Below are 22738 nucleotides of genomic sequence, written 5' to 3'. Positions count from 1 at the left end.
AAAAATCAATTTATGAGTTCTTATACTAGAAACATCTTGAAAAAATTCTCTTTCCAAAAAAATAGGAATGTGACAAATTTAAATTCACTATATTACCTCTTAGTTTACTCAAAATATGACCTGATGTTTTATAAAGTCTATAGATATATTAATCTTTGTACTTATAAATGGCAAAATATTAATTTTCTAGTCTTTCCCTATTTCTTTTTGCAACCTAAGAATGAATAAAAGTCCATTACCAAAAGCAGAAATTTGAGACAATTCTTAAAAATGCAAACCCAAGAAATTAAGAAGAAAAGTCTAGGTTATTTCTATATTCCAAAAGGTTCAATTTAGTTTCCTTAAGGACTATGTATTGTAATTGTGATTATTCTCAAATCATCCTAGAACTATAAATAAAAACAAAGCTAAGCTTTAAATTTCTTAGCTCTCTCAGTATTTCCTGCTGTGTTCTCCACAATTTAGGTTTTGTCTTTAGGAACCCATGGCATATCATTTATACAACACCATATACTGTTTTTTTTGTTTGTTTGTTTTTTGTGGCGCTGGGGATTTAAACCCAGGGCCTTGTGCTTGCAAGGCAAGCACTCTACCAACTGAGCTATATCCCCAGCCCAATGCCATGTACTCTTAATGATAGAAACTGCTTTGAGTGCCCAGAGTAATCACACAGTTTTATACTGTTTTTTTTCTCTACTTGAAATTCTTTTCTCGTGGCTTCTTGATTCACACAGCTTGGTCTTATTCATCCATCAACACTGATTGGTCTTTTTCTCTCTGAAGCCCTCCCTATTCAACCTCCTCTCCAGGAAGATGTGACTACTTTCTCTTCCGTATTAATTTCGGTTACTGGCATCTTGAACACATTTCTATTATTTAAATGTTTTTCTGTGTGTTTATGAATCTCTTTGATTTTTATGGCAAACTTTAGTCATTAACCCTTTTAACAAATATTTGAAGGCACTTATATCAGATACTACACTGACCTGCTGAACAAGGTATATAGGGGTAAATAACAGAGAATGGGTCTCATTCTGTCTGCACATCCTAGTATATTGAATGCACATTCAACAAAAAATGAAGTATACAGTTAGATACCATGGTTCAGATCTGGGAGAAAAAAATATTATAGGGTAGACTTAAGGGAAGAACCACTGAGTTTTGAGGTAGAAGACTGGCTATGGGAAGAATACTTAGGCAGAGGGAAGATCACATGGAACCCCACTTAAGGTAAGCATATAAATTTATCAATCAAATAGGGCAATTTTAGGAGTGAAAGTAGACTCTGTTGCCATACCAGGACTACTGGCACAGAAAGATTCTAAATAGAATGAGGTATGTGGTAACCCAGTATGGCATAAAAAGTTTAGATTTATTATTAAGTTCAGTAGGTAGTTATAAAGTATTTAATCAAAGAATTGACAAAATTTATGTATGGATATTAGAGGGAGTCAATAAAGAATGGAAATGAAATATCAGTGAGGGCTCTGAGAGCAATGTAAACAAAGAGAAGTAGATGGAATTAAGATATATTTGTGTGTAAGAACCCAAGTTGAATAATTATTAATTATATGTGGTAGGTGATGAAAATGAGTATGGAAGGTGCCCTTTCCTGAGGTGGTGAAGGACGAGAGATGAATGTGTTTAGAGCTCGGTTATAGACGTGGCCCAATGGAAAATTTTGCAGAACATAAAACTGGAAATGAAGGGTAGTCAAAGTTTTTCAGTATTATAGGTAAGGATTTGGAGCTATAGGTATTTAAATGTAAGGCTACCCCTTTGACTGACCAAATCTGATTTTTATCTATTCCTAGCACCTAAAATTGGGATCTTATGTGTAGTAGCCATTAAATCAATACTTAACTCATACCTTTAACTTATAAAAAGTAAAAATCTATTGTTAGGAAACTGTCATTCCTTTATTTTTTCCCCTTGTTTAGGGACAGAATTGTATAGTGGAAGTAGCGTTAGAGTCAGAAAGACATACCTCAATTATTACCTTGGTGCCTACTTTGCAGTTTTGTGAGTTTCATTGTTATCCAACCTCTCTGAACCCTTCTTTCTCAATGTTTATAGGGTAGTTAATAAATTTTGTTTTTTCTAATCTTCAAAATCAATAGTACAGTCGTCTTTTGGATCTGTGAAAAATTCCAGGACACCCAGTCGATACAAAATTCATGGATGCTTAAGTCCTTTACATAATGTGGCATAGTGTTGCATATAACCTATACATATCTTTCCATATGCATTAAATCATCTCTAAATTACTTATAATACATCAAACAATGCAAATACTTTGTAAGTAATAATTATATTGTGAGATCTAGGGAATAGTGTCAGAAAAAAAATACTAGATATGTTCGCTATAGATAAACTTTAATATATATTTTAATTTTTTATTTGTTCTAATTAGTTACATATGATAGTAGAATGCATTTATGCATTTTAATAAATCATAATAAATGGAGTATAATTTCTCATTGTTCTGATTGTACATATTGTAGGATCACATCAGTCCTGCAGTCATACATGTATATGAGGTAATAATGTCTGTTTCACTCTACTATCCTTCCTACCCACCCACCTCTTCCCCTCCCTTCACCTAATCTTCCCCTCTACCTAATCTAAAATAACTCCATTCTTCCCTAGTGCTCCCCCATTATTGTGAATTAGCATCTGCATATCAGAGAAAATATTTGGCCTTTGGGTTTTGGGGTTTGACTTATTTCACTTAGCATGATATTCTCCAACTCTATTCATTTACCAGCAAATGCCATAATTTCATTCTTCTTTAAAGCTGGGTAATATTCCATCATATATATATATATATATATATATATATATATATATGATGTGTGTATATATATATATGTGTGTATATATATATATGATGTGTGTATATATATATATATATACACACACACACACATACCCCATTTTCATTATCAATTTATCTGTTGCAGGACATCTAGGTTGGTTCCATAGTTTAGCTATTGTGAGTTGAGCTGTTATAAACATTGATGTAGCTATGTCAGTATAGTATGCTGATTTTAAGTCCTTTGAGTATAAACTGAGGAATGGTATAGCTGAGTCAAATGGTGGTTCCATTTCAAGTTTTCTAAGGAATCTCCAGACTGCTGTCCATAATGTTTGCACCAACTGCATTCACACCAGCAATGTATGAGTGTACCTTTTCCTCCGCATTCTCACCACCATTTATTACTGCTTGTATTCTTGATAATTGCCATTCTGATTGGATTGAGATGGAATCTTAGCATTTCTCTAATTGCTAGAGATGTTGAACATTTTTTCATATGTTTGTTGACTGATCATATATCTTCTTCTGTGAAGTGTCTGTTCAGTTCCTTAGCCCATTTATTGATTGTGTTATTTTTGTGTTAAGTTTTTTAAGTTCTTTGTATATACTAGAGAGTAATGCTTTATCTGAGGTGCACATGGTAAAGATTTTCTCCCAATCTGTAGGCTCTCTCTTCACATTATTGATTGTTTCCTTTGCTGAGAAGAAGCTTTTTAGTCTGAATCCATCCCATTTATTGATTCTTGATTTAACTTCTTGTGCTTTAGGGGTCTTGCTAAAGAAGGCAGATCCTAAGCCAGCATGGTGAAGATTTGGGCCTACTTTTTCTTCTAGTAGATACAGGGTCTCTGTTCTAGTGCCTAAGTCTTTGATCCACTTTGAGTTGAGTTTCATGCAAGATGAGAAATAAAGGTTTGATTTCATTTTCTCACAGGTGACTTTCCATTTTCCCCAGTACCATTTGTTAAAGAGGCTATCTTTTCTCCAGTGAATGTTGTTGGCACCTTTGTCTAGTATGAGATAACTGTATTTATGTGGGTTTGTCTCTGTGTCTTCAATTCTGAACCATTGGTCTACATGTCTGTTTTGGTGCCAATACCATGCTGTTTTTATTACTATAGCTCTGTGGTATAGTTTGAGGTCTGGTATTGTGATACCTCCTGCTTCACTTTTCTTGCTGGGGATTGTTTGACTATTCTTTTTCCAAATGAATTTCGTAATTGGTTTTTCTAGTTCTATGAAGAATGTCATTGGGATTTTAATAGGAATTGCATTAAATCTGTATAATGTTTTTGGTAGTGTGACCTTTTGACAATATTAATTCTGCCTATCAAGGACTATGGGAGGTCTTTCCATCTTCTAAGGTCTTCTTCAATTTCTTTCTTTAGTGTTCTGTAGTTTTCATTATAGATGTCTTTTTTTGATCTCCCTTTGGTGGAATCCTTGGACTCAGAACCCACAGGTATAGAAGTCTGATTGTAATAGACTGGATAACAACCTAATTCTGAAAAGGCTGCATCCTATTTTCATAATTTGTGAATGTGTTACCTTTCATGTTAGAAGGGGCTTTGTGATTAAATTGGAGTCTTTAGTTGAGGAATTTATCCTGGAGTATCCCTGTGGGCTCAGTATATAAACAAGGGACCTATTAAATGGGGAGAAAAAGGATCAGAGTTGGAGAGAACACAAAACACAGAAGCAGAGTTGGAGTTGTAGCCATGAAGATGGACACAGGGGTCACAGGGTGAGCAATGCAATCTACCTCTGGAGGCTGGAAATGGAAAGACATTCCTGTAATTTCCATAAGGAGCACAAGTCTGCTCATACCTTGATTTGAGTCTGGTTAAACTGATTTTTGGCCTCTAACCTCCTGAGCAGTAGGAGAATAAATATATATTGTTTTAAGCCACTAAATTTGTGGTTATTAGTTAGAGCAATAGAAAAATGAATATACTTCCTCATTATGATTTGGAGATTAAATAAAATAACCCATGTACATTTCCCTGCTCAGCTTCTAGAATATGAAATGTTGAAATACAGTCTCATTATCAGCTATAGGCTGGAAGCCATGAAACAGAAAATTGTTTTATAAATGTCTATAAAATATGGGTAATATGATCTGAGTAAAGACAAATATTTTACAGATACCTAGTTCAGTAACTTAGAGGCTTCTTTTTCTTTGTTTCCAATTCTCACCAAGACAGACTCATGGAAGTTATATGGGATTTCATCATGATCCATCCAGTAACCACTGTTATTTTGCTTGCATCTCTTTTTTTATGGTGGTTGTTGTTGACAAACTTGGAGGTAAAGGGAGAGATGATGCTCTAAAGTAATCAATTTATTTTGTGTTATAACATACCTGTGAGACATTTAACAGTATTTAGAAGAAACAGTGCTCACAACTGACACTATCAAACATTTCTTCTAAGGCATGACTCTATATGCTTTTAATTAATTAATATGTCTCATCACAAATCTCACAGATAAATAAAGTGAGATGTAAAGAACTGAAGTAACTTTATTCAGTCCATATATAAGGAAATAAGTATTTTTAAAATATTTTCATTTATATTCCAAATTTTCTTTCCATTCTTCATTATTTTATCATTATACAAAATCATTCCACAAAATTTTATGTAATGGAAGACACACATTTAAACATCAAATTCATCCACTTATAGGTGGCCCTACTCACTCTTCAAGCCCAGCAGAACATGGTTTTATTTCATGTCTATGCAATACCATATAATGAAGGTGTAAGGTAATGATAATTCCTTCTTTCACAATTGTTGCTGATAAGTTGAACAGATAGGTTTTTTTTTTTTTTGACAAATAGAGATTCTGAAAAGTGTTTTGTCGGTTTAGAGTGAAGATCTTCATAGTGAATAACACTGATAATGAATGAATTTATATGGAATATGTTAGTCAGCTTTCCATTTTCTCAAATTCCTGAAATAAGTCAACTCATAAAGAGAACAGGGGTCCTTTGATTCATGGCTTTGGAAGTTACCATCCATGGTCAGTTGATTGCCCACTGCTTTTGGGCCCATGGCAATGCAATACTTCATGGCAGGCCACGAGTGGTGGAATAAAAAGCCATTTGCCTCATGACTGGAATGTTAAAGAGAGAAAGAGGAAGGGACCAGGGTCTCACAGTTCCCTTCAAGTGTGTGCCCCAGTGACCAGACCTCTCATTAGGCTCTAGCTCTTAAAAGTTGCCACCACCTCCCCTGGGGACTGTTTTAACACATGGGCCTTGGAGGACATTTAAGATCCAGACTAGAGCATGTATCAACATGGAATCTGTTTGGTGTTTTTTACAAATCATGTTAGTCTTCACTGAAAATTCTAGCAGGTTATTATCTACTATTTTCCCATGTTATGGATGAAAAAAAGGAGAAGTTCAAAAGGACACACTGGTGTACGGATGCCCTGCATTCTGTAACTCTCCCAAGCCAGGTCTCTAACCACTTTGCTCATTTTCTCCCCCATTCATGCACACATCACTGTAGCTTTAGCAACCTGCTCTCCTTCATGGCACTTCCAAATTTGCAGACTGGGAAGAAGCACATTGTTTTACTGCAGTTGTGTCTCATTATCAATTCCATAAAAATATCCTATCATAAATAATACTTTTTATTGCCTTCATGAAGATGTGTTCTATCATCAGCTTCTAGGTCACATTTTCAGGAGCAAGTACTAGATGAATAATTATGGAGAGATTCTTTTCAATGAATATTTCAATGATTACAATAATGGAAACTCAAACAGTTCTATAAACTACTGTGTGTTATAGATATTGGTCATAAGTGACACTCTAAGAATCAAAAATGTATAATCTGGCACATTCAGCCTACAGACTGGAGAATAGATTGCTGGGGTTCAGATCCTACCTTTATAACTTATGAGCTATGTGACCTTAGACAAGTTAGTTAACCTCTCTGTGCCCCTGAATAATAGCATCTATTTCGTAGAGTAATTGTGAATACAAGACAATATTTATAATATGTTAAGGACACTGCTTAGCATAAAGAGAAAATATACAGTATTTGTTATTGGAGTATTAGCTGACATGAATATAGGAAAGACACATGTGTACAGCCAGAATATCCTAATGATGTCATTTTAAAAATATAGATGACCGATTCTTAAATCCTAGATATGAAAGATTGATGACTTGTATGAGACATGCTGGATGGGAGAGGAGGAGACCTGCCCCTCCCATCTTCCTATGCTTTCTTACCCAGCTTTCTAAGATGCTATTTATTCTACTTTTGCTCTTATGGCTTCTAATGTTCATGTTAGAAAATTGGATTGTTTGTAATATTGAAAACATGTGAAACTACCAGTGAACTTGTAGAGAAGTGAGATCAGGAGTAATTCTTAGCATAAGACAGTCTATTATTGAAGAGGAGCAAAGAGAAAATTCTAACTCTTCCATCTCAAGCTAGAAAAGGTCAATATTGGTTTGACCTCCTATTACTGAACAAATTTTTGCTGCTGACTCCTTTCTAAGGGAAATATTATTTGTAGCTTTTTGCTGTTGTTATGGCTGTATTTGTAAAGCCTGAGTACTGTATATAGGCTACTATTTTTTGGAGTCCTGAACTTTCCTCAGAGTTTTGCCTGCTTATTTTACTTGATTGTCTGATTTTATTCTGGTGCTCTATCGATTTACAGTTTAATTCAGACGTAGGATTCCCAAGGTTTTCTTTTTGGGTGGTGAATGATTGGAAACTAGGAGGGTTGAATCTGAAATATGTCAGAGGTCCAATGTGCCCTTCAAAATGATTCACAAATTATCTGAGTTGTAAATTTACCTACTTTAAAATTCTTAAATGGAGATGGAAATAAAAATCATTCAATCGTTTTATGAATTAAAATTAATCCATATGTTTAAGCAAGGTTCTTTAGATTCTGCCTATGAATAAAGATACTTTCAGTTATATTTTTGCCAATTATTGCTTCCAGCCTTTATTTTTTTGAGAAAATTTGTATTGTCTCAGAGGTGAATAGGATATTTATGGCAGTTTAGCAGATTTCTCAATTTTTTTTTCATATTCTACTCTACTTTGTTTTTCCCTAAATTTCTTTTCTTGTCCATATCATATTCCTAATTAGAGCAGTGAAAGCTGACTTTTTTGGCCCAGGGAGAGATATATGTGGTTATTTTTCTTTTCTTTTGATGACAGAGTGGGAGTTCTTTGCAGGGGGAAACCTCCTTTGGTTCAAAAACACAGTTCATAATGATGGAAAGGAGAAGAGATTGCTGTGTTCAGAAGTGAATTCCTCTTCTGTACACAAATGTGAAGTCTTGCTTAAGGCCTGAATGTGTCACTTGAGCAGAGACTTCACTTACCCTCCTTCTCCATTCTTTTCCATTTTCTCTTGTAGCAAACACATGGGGTGACAGGACACTGTAATTTCTCATTTGATTCTGCCACTTACTTCTGCATGAATAAAGACTAACTTTATAATCTGAGTGTCTGATGTAAGTTAAATGAATGAACTGGATGCTGACATTTCTGATTTTAAAAATGTTTTAGTTGTAGATGGACATAATACCTTTATTTGATTTATTTTTATGTGGTGTTAAGGATCAAACTCAGGGTCTCACACATGCCAGGCAAGCACTCTACTACAGAGTTACAACCCCAGCCCTCTGATTTCTTTTAAGCCAGATTCTATGTGTAGATGTAACCTCAGTCACATGCACATATGTATAAGCCATTAAAATAAAAATTGATAGCTTCAAGTGGGGACAGACTCTCCTAACATTTTTAGAAAAGATAAAATTGGTACCTATGATTACACTTAATACTATAATAGTGATAGATAATACTGTTTAGAAATTTTGTGATTATCATTTGCTTGAATGGATTCTTTGAGTATGTTTTGACACAAATTTTTATGTTTTATAAAAGCAGAAAAGTAGAATTGAAGATAAATATTTAAATGTCACAGTACTAGTGTCATAGCTAAACACCATGTAATGACAATCTACAATTAAAATAGAGATTTTTTTGTAGTCATATAACCACTTTTGGGACAAAAAACTATGATAGCTTATTATTTACCATTGTTATTACCGTTATTTAAATTTGAATGCATTATATATTCTGATTAATTGTTATTAGATCTTTTGAGAAAAATTAGTGGCATGAATCTAACTCAGTGACTTGACTTTATTTGGGGTAAATACCTTCAGTGTCTCTTCCACTGTTGAATTGCAAACTAGGCTCATGATAGCCTCGCTGATCTCTGAAACATGGATGTCCTGGTTATTTCAACAACAGTGTCCAATACTTGTTTACCCTAAAGAGGTAGCCTAACCAGTGAATTTTTGCAAGGCCTACATACATTTCTTAGAATCATGTCTTAATGAGAATTGGAGAACTGGATCCCAAAGTAGAGTCATCTACATTCTTTGTTAACCAAGAGGGATTCATTTATTTATTAAAATTTTAAGAACATATTAAGTGTATTAATCAAGATTCTCAGAGAAACAGAACCAACAGGTTGTACAGAGATATAAAAACAGATTAATTGTAAGGAATTACCTCATGAGATTACGGAGGCTAAGTCTCAATCTGTGTGGGCAAGCTGAAGATCCAGCAGAGCCAATTCTTTAGGTCCAGTCCCTGTTCAAAGTCTTGAGACTCAGGTGAGTTGATGGTACAGTTCTAGTCTACAAGTCAGAAAGAAGAGTCTGTTTCAGTTGAAGTCTGAATGCAGGAGAAAACCAATGTCCCAGTTCAAAGGCAACCGGGCAGGAGGAAATCCCTTACTAATGGAGTGGGCTTTCTATTCTATTCAGGTCTTGGACTGCTTGGGTCAGGCCACCCACATTATAGAGGGCATTCAACTTTATGCAGTATACTAAATCAAATGTTAATCTCATACAGAATCAGGGACACACTGAAAAAATAATGTTTAACCAAATGTCTTGGCACTCTCATGGCTCAGTCAAGTTGACATATAAAATTAACCATTGCATTCAATTATGATATAGTATATACCATCCTAAGAATGGGAACTTAAGAATGATCAAAATTGAAAAACATCCCTATATCATATTCTTCTAATCCACTGGGGAATGTGGACACAATAACCAAGCAAACAAAAAACATTGCTTTATGTAGTTAGACATGGAAGATTATACCTTCCCAATAGTTATTAGGGAAGATTTAGAAGAAAGTAGTACTTGGTGCTAGTTTTTGTTCCACCATTTATAATCCATAATGACTTAGATAAATTTCTTAATGTCTTTAAATTTGTTTTCTCATCTATCAGATGGACATAATCTTAATGCTGTTGCAAGGATGAAATGTGATCATGCATCAGCTCTGCAACTTCCTACCAGAGCTTCAATGCTCAATAGATGTTTTAATAATAGTAAGTAAAGTCAGACATTATTAATATTTATTATCACCCAAATTAGTCAATTTATTCATGACTTGTACAGAAAGGCACATAATATAGCAGAAAAAACATGAACCTTAAAGAATAAGAATAGGAACCTGAGTTTTAATTCTGGATCAGAATGATGGGTCCTCTAAGAATCACTTCTTGTTTTGCCAAATGGAATACCCATACCTGCATAAAATACATCAAGTCCATGATTACCCATTTTGAATTAATAAATAAACAAATAGGAAAACTGATATTAATCTAAAATTTAGATGAAAGTTTCTATGGAATAAGAATATATATATTATTTATATATGTTTATGCATATATATGTATATATCCTGTATTCATTTGTATTCATTAATTATTATACTCATGAGTATAGTTAATATTCATTAATACCTACTATGATTATCATGAAAAGAAATTGGATTTTGGGATTAGAAAACTCTAGCTTTGTATACCAACTCCACCAGTCACTAGCTATAAAATTTGGAATTTTGTAAACTCTCTGAACATCCTTATCTAAAAATTATAGATAATAATACCTACTTTATAAGGTTGTCATAATGTTTAAATAAAATAATAAAATGTGTCAATATCTTAACCTGTTGCTTAATAAATATTGACTTATTTTTTAATTACCCAGAGCAGTGCTTTCAAGGTCTTCCATTTCAGAAGAACATTGCTTACCTTTCCATAAATAAAGGATTCTCTTACTGTTTATGCCAAGACAAAGATAAGTCTGCTTTAGAAGAGTGTTGTTTTTTTTTTTTTTAATAATTTCTTCATGTTAAACAGAAACAAATTTAGTCTGAGATACCAGATTCAGAAATATGGTAGTACATTTTTTTCTAAATTAAAATTATTCCATAGTATCAGAGAGTAGAAGGGTAATTACCAGGGTCTGTGGGGTGGGAGGAAAGTGGTGATGTTGGCCAAATATTATAAGCTTGTAGTTATAACACAGATAGTTCTGGAGACCTAATATACAGCATTGTCAATGCTGTATTGTTGCTTGGAATTTTCTGAGAGTATCTCAAGTGTTCTTATCATATGCGCACACACACACACACACACACACACACACACTGGTAACTAGGTGAGATGATGGATAAGTTAATATCAAAACATTTCACTGTACTCCCTAAATATATTCAGTTTTTATTCAGAGGAAAATTATTCCAGCGAGGTACACATCTATCAGAATGGGTCAGTAATTCTGATCTCGTGTAATGGGAAGTCCCCACAAAGTTTCTTCTACTGAATGGTTGTTGCTCAACTGAGCTAGGCTGGAGTGACTAGATTGCCAGGGTTCTGCTTCACCTACCTCCCCTCCTCCGTTAAACTAGCCAGAGTACGGTCTTACAAAGCCTCATCTCATGCCAGTCAGTTCCCTGAGGCCTGGCTGTCCATCCATACAGTATCTCTTATGAGGTCTAATGCCTCTGTGGGTACAGTGCGAGAGTAGAGGCAGAGGTCCTCCCTCCAAACTCACCCAGTCCCCTTCTGGAACAGCCACCAGGGGGAATCCTATTCCCCCTTCCCTCTTGAGTCTTGGAGAACCTAACCTTTTCCCCCAGGTTGCTGTGTTCAGTCTCTTTGCTCTGCCACAATGGTGAGGTTCTATTCTTACCTCCTCTTCTAGAAAAATAAAAGTCAGTTTCTCAAATAACAAAACCTAAGTGAGATTTATCTCTTGGGTACCTGTGCTTTGGAATTGCAGTTTTAGACCCTGCAGTACTAAAATCCTTTAAAGCCCTTTCTAGATGGGGAGCTTAGACTAGAAACAGAGAAAGTTCTTATTTATCCCAAAGCGCAAACACAAGGCTAACTGATGTCTTAGTAAAATATTTTGCTAGGTGTACTGAAGTAAAGGTAAACAACTGAAAAATGACATGGAAAGAACCTCGTCCAGAGAAGTCCTTCTGTGAACTGGTGAATCTTTTAAAATGAATGTCAGGGCCTATTGAAATGTTAGTGTAAGAAGGAGCCCCGGAAGATCATCTTATTCATTTATTTAAATTTTCTTAAGTCATAAATATGTTTTCTGTGAATCTTATGTGAAAATCAAAGCCTGTTCTGCAATAGCAGAAGGGCATAGAGAGGGCTCCACGGAAATCTGAGGGTGCCCCAGAGGCTGTCAGAGACTAGTGTTAAGATCATCTCATGTGCCTTTGTTGGAGAGGGCAAAACTGTAGCCAAAACATGAGAGAGTCCATTAAGGCCACAGTTGTTCTTATTGATAAAACCAGGACCTGAATTCATACACCATCCAGATACCCAAGTGTTCTGGTTCAGATGAACTGACAGCCTAAGCCACCCCCAAGTCTCAATTATGCAAGAATTGGCACTTCCTTGTTTGTATTTTAGGTGGAAAACCACTACAGTATTATAATTCAATAGGAGGTGTAAAATACGAGGTCATATACCTTTTGTGACCATTTTAATTGATCTAATGAACATTTTTCCCCTACAAAATTTTAAATGAGTAACTAGCTTAGTTTTGCTTCTGAGTACTTTTTGTATTTTATTTTGCCTTCCAAGAATGTTTTTTAAAAGAATCTCCCCTTTCCACCAATTGTTTTCCCTCTCGATCTTTGTATCAGAATGCCTGATAACATCACAGTCTCCCAAATTGGTGATAAAGCACCTGGCTGAATTTGAATCGTGGTTATCCCCTCCCTGAAACACTCTCATGCTTTTTATTTATGTGCCAGATTTTCATTGCCTTAAAGGAGGATGATATATAAAGGGTAGTAAGGGATAAGAGAGACTCTCAATGCTACCAGATGAAAATAAAGTTTATTGAGGCAGTTTCTAGCACACAGGTCCCAGAATTGCACTGAAGGCTTAATTGTTTCCTGGGGTCTGCATGAAATATGAAGGTCTCTCACTTAGAGAAGTCATTTAGGTTTTTTCTTGTCTAACCTATAAAATGGCAAGCTTCCCCTTTGCTTTGCTTTGCCTGTGGCTTTGTTTGGCATGCTGAGCGACTCTAATTCTGCTTGTAAGTTACGCCTTTCTAGAAATGGCGAAGGTTTTCATTTAGCTACTTATACACATTCACAAAGTAAAGAACTTAATTTCCTTTCTGTGAATTTATGTTTTAGCTAGTACTTTTAATGTACTTTTTTTTGACAGAAAAGTGAAAGCTATCCAATCCAAATGGATTAAATTGTATTTCATGTGTGCAAAGTGTTCACAATTACATCTATTAGTCATGACTGTGAGGCTTGGTATTGTAGCAGATTTTGGTAGCACAGTGATTTTCTCAAATGCAGAATCAAAGTAGCAGGACTGGCATATCTAGTTTATTGCTCCCCTATGGCTTTTGTTTCTAAAACTGTAGAGGTAGATGGGTGTTACAATATTGCTCTCAGGAAGTTGTGAAATATATTCATGCTTTTTCAGATGTATGCATGCAACACTTTTTCCTACAGATTTCAAAACGTTTGCAGTAATTGGAGAGACAAGAGTAGCATTTTGCCACAGATAGGAGGAGCAAAGACTGAAATCAAGTAATTTACCTGGAAACAGAAAAACCATAGTGAGTCTAAGACAAAACACAGATTAACTTCTTCCCACACCTGACTATAGCCAATTCTTTCTCCAAATAGTTCTTTAAAAAAAAAAAAAGTTTAAATTTAAAAAATATTTTAAATTATCATAGATTACAAAGTTACAAAAAAATTAAATAGAAGTCCAATTTATCTTTCAACCATTTTCCTGTATGATGATGTCTTTTGTAACTATAGCAAAGTCCTACAAATAGGAAATTGACGTGGGTGCAATCCACAGAGATTTAGATCTCACCAGTTTTACATGAACTACTTTGTGTGTTGATGCACATGCATGTGTTTGTGTTTCTGTGAAATATTGGCACATGTGTAGATTCACATGACCAGCACCATAATCAAGATGTGGAGATATTTTTGTGACCTCATGATATTTCTTCATAGCCACACCCACCTCCTACTCTTTTTTTTTAAATTGGACTAAAGTCTTGCCACGATCAATTTTTGTAGTAATGACTTTTTAAAAATATCTTCTGAACCTATATTTTGTGCCTTAAAATGCACATGCAAAAATACACTAAGTTTTAGTCTAGTAGTGGTCATTTGGCAGTCTCGCTTCAAAGGTTATCCTCTGTAGATTTGGTAAAATTATTTTATTGACTGTGAGAGGAGCTTGGGTGTGTGCAGCTCTGTGGTCCAGAAGGGATGCAGCAGCCAAACAAGTTCTTACAATTACTCTCTTACAATTACTTACTGGGAACATCTGCACTCTTACTGCTGCACCATCTAATTACCATAGGAAAATGGTTTAGCAGGTCACTGGCTGCAGAAGAGAGTGGCCCAATCAAACCCAGAAGGGCTTGGAGCCAGGAGGGAGGGAAATTAGGTTAATAATGAAGACAGGCTGAAAGTGGATGAGAGCAAGAAATTAAGGCTCAATGCCAACTTTCTCCCTTTTGAGAAAATTCAGAAACTTAAAATATTTTTATCTAGTATCATACATGATAACTCAAAATATACATAGATTATGGGTCATATGTATACAAGTATACATATAGGTACACATGTGTTTATATATATCTATGGAATGTCAGTATATTAGTAGGAGACATTAACATTTTGAATATAATTCTATGTAGCTAAAATTCTGCAATACCCAATACAGCACACATATATGAAATGGAATGTAGAATGCTGAGAACCTTTATTGTCATTGTGAGAATTAGGCTAAGCAATATTTTTGCAAACTTTCACTTTCCATCATCTAAATTTGATTGATTGGAAAGAGTTTATTGACAACTCTTCATTATTTTTCATCAAGTTAAGGTGAGAGATAAACAGAATATCTGTGTCATGGAAGGGAAAGGTGAGCTGAGCAGTTATGAGCACCTGAAGAAGAATGGCTGTGGGTCAGGGATTTTATCATTCATCCAGGAGTCTTTTCCTAAGCTTGGTGTCTACACCGTCACAGAGTGAGCAAAGGATGAGCTTAATGACAATCATCTATCAGCCAGCCACATTTTAAGCTTCAAGACCCTGCTATTCCCCATGCTCCATGCCTTGACAAGGCTAATTGTATAATTGCGATACTACATCACACACTGCTGGTGCACTTGCACTGTCAAGGACCAGAACCAGGGACTCTGATGATTATTGCCCCAAGCAAGCACATTAACATGGACACGGCTTACTAATGGGGTTGCTATATTAGAAAGCATAAGGTTTAAGCCAAGGATTTGTTATAAACTCCCTTGTAGATTAGATGCAAGATTGACTTGAGCTTTCAAATTAGAATTATTTTATTTTTTAATATCAAATGACTGACTTCTCACACCTATTTTTATGATCTCTCAGGTATGTTTAAAGATTTACCAAAGTTATTCTACTAAAGTTAAATAGAATTTATGAAGTTTTCACCATGAATGCCTTAAGGGCTAAAATTTTTTTTAAAATCTTTAATTTCTATGTAAGTTTAAGTATTTACATTAAAATCTAGCTAATATTTGTGGCTCCTGGGTTATCAGTACTTTCTTAATCTAGGAGATGGTTAAGTGGGAGACTCAGTGTGTGAAATTCATTGAGCTATATACTTATGATGTGTACTTTTCTACTTTACTTTTCTATACTTTAAAATAATATTAAACCTAGGTATTTACCTTTAGCTTTAAAGATTTTAGATGACAGAATCTTTAAAGCTTTGGCTCATCAAGTCAAAACATCTGCCTGAAATGACTTTTTCTACTATAAATTGGAAGAATATAGGGCTATCCTAGAATATGGACATTCCCCAAATCAAGAGCATAAATGGATTCTGGTGGGATTGAGAAAATTTCATGAATTTCTCCAGCCCCTGATGCACAACCAGCCTTGACCTAGGGAGATGAGGGATTTGTAGAACAGGTTGTCTTGTCACAGTTTGGTTTCACACAGATCTGCCAATGTGATTTGTGGCTGTAACAATAATGTGAAGTAGTGACTTTATGTTTCTTTAACCTGAGTATTATTTGTGAAACAAGGAAAAGCATGTGATAATAAAATTTGCCAACATTTACATTAAAGTTATACATGATATTCTGCTAAGGGTCTTACATGAAATATTCTTCTAATTATTATAATAAAATTATAAGGTGGAGACTATTGAATGTTTAAAAGAATGAATATGGGTAGAGTACATAAAAATGTCTGGTACACAGTAGCACTTGATATTGTTACCTATTAGTACTAATTATCATTCTTCTTCTTATTTTTCATATGCTTTCCCTTTCACAAGAAAACAAACAAAACAAACTAAGAGTTCACACAACATGTCCCCAATCATACAGCAAATAAATGGGGCTGCGACTCTGCCACAGATAGGTTTCCTGACTGGACCTAAGCATGCCCACACTCTGCCTCTTTCAGGGCCACTATTTTGCCTAGCACTAAGAGTAGGACAAGACAGCAACCTGGGATTGTTAGCAACACGCCTGACTGGTTTTCACCTTCATTAGATAGTTGAAGGAGATATTTGTTATTTATTATGTTCAGTAAAACTTTAAGTATAAAAATTTACCTTGACCAGATATCTTATACCATCAGTTCGTGGAGAATATGGGAAAGCACAGATGATGTTTATCAATATAATGAACTGGCCACAGTGGCACATGTGGATAGTCCCTGCTCCTTGGGATGCTGAGGTGAAAGGATCACTCAAGTCAAGGATCTGGAGTTCTGCCTGGCAACATAGAAAACCCCATCTTAAAAAAAAAAAAAAAAAAAAAAAAAAAAGTAGAAGAATAAATATAATGAAGAAAAGAAAAGCAATAAGACCTGGTCACTTCTAGAATTACTATCTGCTGAGTCACAGCTACACTTTTTGTTGAACTTCTATGAAAATTTTCTATTAAATGACTGAGTACTTATATTTAGTACTCAGTACTACCCTCAGTCCGATCCATATGACATGTGTGGACTGTCATCACATCAAAGTGGAACTTCAGCTGAGTGGCTTCTTTAAGGATAGAAGCTTCTTCATGCTTGATCTCCTGTTACAGGTACACAGATCTTATTTACAGGTGTCCTAAGGTATTTGGTCATAAATTCCTCATATTTTCATCAATCATTGAGATAGAAGTAGTGGAAAACCCTTCTTTTTAAACTTGGAATTCCCCCAAAGACTGGCTTGGAAAGCATTATTGAAAACTTCTTTTAAATTAGATTCAAGATATTATAGCAGCACTTGCTAGAGTCTGTCAACATTTCCATTATAAACCCATATTTTCCAGGTTTATTACTTGGCTGTGACTTTTTTCTGTGGAGTGTGATACAGAACACAGAAAGAATTTCAGCCCAAAGCAATTTTTATTATCATTGCTCAAATACTGAAAATTTTTCCAAGTTATGATTGTTTTTAAAAATACCACAAAAGTCAAGTACTTTGGGGGACACCCACACATTCTAAGTCCTTTATAAAATGCAACATTAAAAACAATTTATTCTTCATAAGAAATGAAGGAACAAATAACTGAATCTCAAGGCCTGAAGGGGAAATTTTGCGAACCCACATGGATTTATTTCCTATGATTTGGGACTAATTTGATATTTAGATTGAGATTTTTAATATTACTACAATAAGCTTTCAAGAAATTGGCACCATATGGATCTAAAAGAAATTGGATTGTAGGCAAGGGAGAATGATAATAAACACCGAAAATACAACCCACAGAAAAGTATTCTCCAAGCTATTGATGTTGCTAACATCAGAGATAGAGCCCTGATTTTGTTTTTCTGAGTTTTGTGTTCTGTTTTCCCTTCTGGTGAACATAGGAGAAGCTGATAAACAATTTATAAAGTGAAAACATTGGGATGGACTACTAGAATCGGGAATTTTCTCAGCAAACCAAACCCCATTGCAACATAATAATTGAATTCCTTGTCTACTGAAATTGCTGTGTTGGAAGTTCTCAGTTTTTCTATCCTCAAAGCACATGTAACATAGGAAGAAAAAATAGGGATCGCCTTATCCTGCTGCTTACTTTCTCACCTCTTTGAAGAGTTATTTAACAGGAAAATGCTGCCTTGAGTTCTTCCCTATTGGGATTGAATGAATCTAGAGACCTCTACTCTGGTCAGAAAAATTGGGTAAAATTCTACTTTTATCCCTCAAAAAATGTAATATTAGGACTCAAAGGAGATGGCTTCTGAGGGAGTTCTGGTCATTAATCATTTTAAGCATTATTGTTCATATAAAAGAGAATCTGTATGAGAAATTTAATGGAACATTAAAAAATCTCCTCAGAAGTTTTACTACCTTGTTCATTCTTTGTCAAAACAGTCAAGCAACATTCCTAGTTCCCTAAAGTGGCTGAAGTAAAATACAAATTTTCAGGACAATATTTGACTTTCCCTCTTTTTCACCAATGTGTCAATGTAGAGGATGATACTTAATAACATGAACAGGGCATGGAGAATAACGGGGAAATAGGCGTGCAAGACTGAAGACTCCTTACGCTGGTCATAGCAAAGTGGACTTACACATGCCTCATTGCCAGGTCTAAAAGCCAGAGGCTTTATACATTGAAACTATGTAAGCTGATTGTAGGTGTTAGTCATAAATAATGTTCCATGATATGCCCAGATGCCAGAAGAGAGTTGTCCATGAGACGTGGGCATTTAAATATTTTATTGATTCTTTTTCCTGCTAGGAATTTGAACTGCAAACACCTGAAGACAGGATGGGGAAGCAGGAAGATTCCTTAGGGGGCTCTTTAACAGTCTGCATGAGACATTAATGATGATCTCAACAAATAGTATGTAGGAACTTTAAGCTCAGGAGGAAAAAGGGCTCCTATAGTTGGTTTTTAAAATTTATTTATTTGTGTGTGTGTGTGTGTGTGTGTGTGTGTTTGTGTGTGTGATGGGCAAATGATTATTTTTAGTCAAGTGCTTTTTGAATTACTATAACTAAAATTAATGGCAAATATGCTAGTTCATCTCAAATTCCCAGCATTTAGCAGACTCCTAAAATAAAAGACTCTGACAAAATTTTTTTGGTCTTTATTGCTATTACAATTCTTGACTTTATCTTCTTGGTAAACTAGGTCCCTAGCAATGCTTTTATCTTTCCTTCTGTGTATGTCTCTCTTTGGGTCTCAACCCTTCACCCCAATTCAGGACTTATTCACCTGATATTTCTCTGACTTTGGTTCACATAGCATATTGATTATTGAGAAGCACATAGTATGACAGATTAGAAAAGAGTCTTAACAAATTGTATGAATCACAGTTTCATGGGATGCAGTCAGATAGTAGGGAAAGAATAGAGGACCGAAAAGTTTGAATTGAAGTCAGGATCTAAGAAGAGACTTCGACCTTCTCTTCCAATCTACAGTGTCACAACCAGGAGTCCACAGTAATCGTTTTTCTGGACTGTTTTAAAGAAAGAACGTCCCCGGGAAGCCACAAAGGACTGCTCCATTCTTGGGCAAGCATTCTGGCACTGAGGAAGCTATTCCAGCAACCTGCAGGCCATGTGCTATGTTTGTCATTTTGCCTAAGGCACTCACCAATTATGTGTGCTATAAATGTAAGCAGGTCTCCCTTCCCTAGGCAGAAGTAAAGGACTTGAGGAATATTTTCCTATGCTCCAGTTTATTAAAGAGGATGAAGAGTTCCAAGGAGGTATGAAAGTAAGAATCCAGGAAAAAACCCAGAAATTTTAAAAGAATATAACTAATGGGATCAATACCAGTATAAAAAAATTGTGGATCCTACCTCCACCGTGTAATATATATTTGGTTTTATTCTAGTTAATCATTCTAAATCTCAGGCTCCTCATTTGTAAAATGGAAATAATATAAGTGCTTACCTGGGTGAGTTGTGAGTTTTAACAGAATTCATGTGTATAAAGAACTTACATGTGTAAGTAAATGTGTGTAAAAAATCCTTAGTTTAGCCAAGTGCCTGAGGCATAGCTAAGAGTTTAATGATGCCTGTACATAGTGAGAAATGGATGAACTTCACAATGAGAATACAGATGGAAATGATATGTTTAACAATTAAAAATTACTAATGTAGAAAAGAAAAAGAAGAAAATATGCATCTGAGGAAATTACAAACTCTATAAGCAACTAAATTTATTCCACTGGTAAAAGGCCTATGAAGAACATTTTCTGTGCCATGAGGAAATGAAAAGATTCAGACAAAATATCACAAAGATTTCCTACCAAAGGTTGAACTCTGGTACTCTTTAGCAAAGGCTAAGGAAGGAAAGATAACTACATAACCTGACAAGAAAATCAGAGGTAGACTGTCTTTCTGTTTATAAGAGAAGACCAGTCCAACCTACCAAACTTAACTATGACTTGTGGTGAAACAAATAAATGCTGTTAAAATGACAGAACTCTATCTGCAGTACTTGAAAGTCATTCATAGGAATTAAAGGCATGATTTATAGATACAAAAAAGCAGTTTGATTTTTTTCCTGTTAGGTTCCAAAAAGAAGGAAGGGATTTCTATGTGAATAATTAGCCATATAGACAGATTGAGTGCAGAATTTGTTATTTTTTTTATATCAGGGTTTATCAAGGCTCTGGTAGTCTGGTGAGGAAATAGCATTCATCTGTTGAAAGCCAGGAAAAGTATATTCGAGTAGAAATTTCTGTATTTGATCAAAGAGGTTTTAAAGAAATAGAGAAATAGCATATTGAAACTTGCCCATTTCCAGTGTTATCCAATTATCTAATGATAACATTTTCTTAGACATGATTCGGTTTGGATATGAGATGCCTGTCCCCCCCCGCCCCAAAGCCCCTATGTTAATGCAAAAATGTTCAGAATTGAGAAGTTTGGATTGTTAGAGTTATATCCTAATCAGTCCACCTTAGTTTGAATGGACAGACGGAATGTTAATTGTAGGCAGGTGTCTGAAGGAGGTGGGCCACTGAGGGCATGCTCTAGAAAGGTTGTTTTTCCTTACAACCCGTTCTACCCTGCTTCCTGACCCTGTCATGAGCTGAGTAGCTTTCTTCCACTGAACTGTTCTGCCATGATGTGCTTCCTTACTTTGAGTCCAGAGTTATGGTGTTGGTCAAACATGGACTGAATCTCTGAAGCCATTATCCCTAAATAAACTATTCATCCTCTAAGTTGTTCTTGTCAGGTATTTTGGTCACAGTGACAAAAAGCTGAATAAAACAGAAGTTGAAACCAAGAGTGGGGTTGTTGCTGTGACTAGCCTGATCACATTGTTCAGAAGCCTTTGGAGCTGGTTTGCAGGAGGGATTTGGAAAAAAAAAAATTGATGATGTAGGTTAAAATAGCTTTAGAATGATGAAAACAGATTTTAATGGCTGATTCTGGTGAGAGCTCAGACCAGAATGCTGTTTGGAATGTGGGCTATGTTCCTAAGTTTCAGAGTAAATGAGGACTCTAATGGGAAATGAACTAGAGTTCTCTTGTGTTATATTCTGGCAAAGAAGGTATCTAAAATTTGCCCATCTCCTGAGGCTTTGTGTGATGCTAAATTTAAAGGTGATGTACTAATTAATCTGGCAGAGGAAGTTTCAAGGCAACTCAGCATTCAGTCAATGTCATGGATGTTTCTAGCAGCTTTTTTCCAGGTTTACTATGAGAATCAGGAGCAGAAATCATTGCTGAAGTATTTTTAAAAAATTGACCTGAAAAGTGCATAGAAAATGGTCCAAGTTAGGTGTGATCATTGAAGAGATTATAGATCCTAAGGAGATGCTAAGTATTTTGCAGAGTCAGTAGGAAGCATGGCTGGAGGGCATCACAGGTATATGTAAGACCACACCCATTGCAGGCTCAAGGATATAAAAAAATTCCTTTGATAAAAGGTCATGGAGGCATCCTACTTGCACAGGAGAGCCTAGAAAGCTGTTTCACTGTGCTCAGCTGTACAGGCACTCAAAAGCCCTGTAGCCATTATTTCAGGAGGTCCAGTTCTTTTGCAAGCTGGCTACAGTTCTTGGCATCATCCTTGAGGTAGGGGTTCTGTTGGAATACAGAATGCTGCTGTCAATGGTTCAGGAAGACTTCCACTGAGATTACAAAGGTCCGGGAGGTCAGGCAAAGTATAGAAGATTTGAAATCCCTTCAGGCAGCCCCTGAACAGGTGATGCATGGCACTGAAGATGAAGCTTGAATGAAGACCCAAGGAATTAAGAGATGTCAGTAACATAGCCTATCTACTGAGAGAAACTGCTGGCTGCAGAGAGAAACAAAACTAAAGAGAATCAAAGGGATGAGGCTGCCCTTTGGATAGCACATCCTGTAACCATTTATCCTTGATGCTATATGAGGAATTAAGAGTTATGGAACTTATTTGCTTGGCTGGGTTTCAATCTTTTAGTCCCATCCCTTCTTTCCATACCTGCATTTCTCCTTTTTGGAATGGGAATGTTTACTCTGGTTGCTATATATTGGATATATATGTCACTGGACTTGATTTTTAGATGCTTATAGCCAAGAGTTTGACCTGAGTCTCAGG

General features: G+C 35.5%; 1 protein-coding gene across 5 annotated transcripts in view; it reads left to right on the top strand.

The window, feature by feature from the left end:
* The window catches only part of Erbb4 (erb-b2 receptor tyrosine kinase 4), a 1062955-nt gene that overhangs the window by 903751 nt on the left and 136466 nt on the right, over positions 1-22738 (top strand). The gene's annotated exons all lie outside the window — the stretch shown is intronic.

The sequence above is a fragment of the Sciurus carolinensis genome, chromosome 3 (genome assembly GCF_902686445.1).
Source record: "Sciurus carolinensis chromosome 3, mSciCar1.2, whole genome shotgun sequence".
In the NCBI taxonomy this organism is placed as follows: Eukaryota; Metazoa; Chordata; class Mammalia; order Rodentia; family Sciuridae; genus Sciurus; species Sciurus carolinensis.
This window is presented reverse-complemented; position numbering and strand designations above follow the sequence as displayed.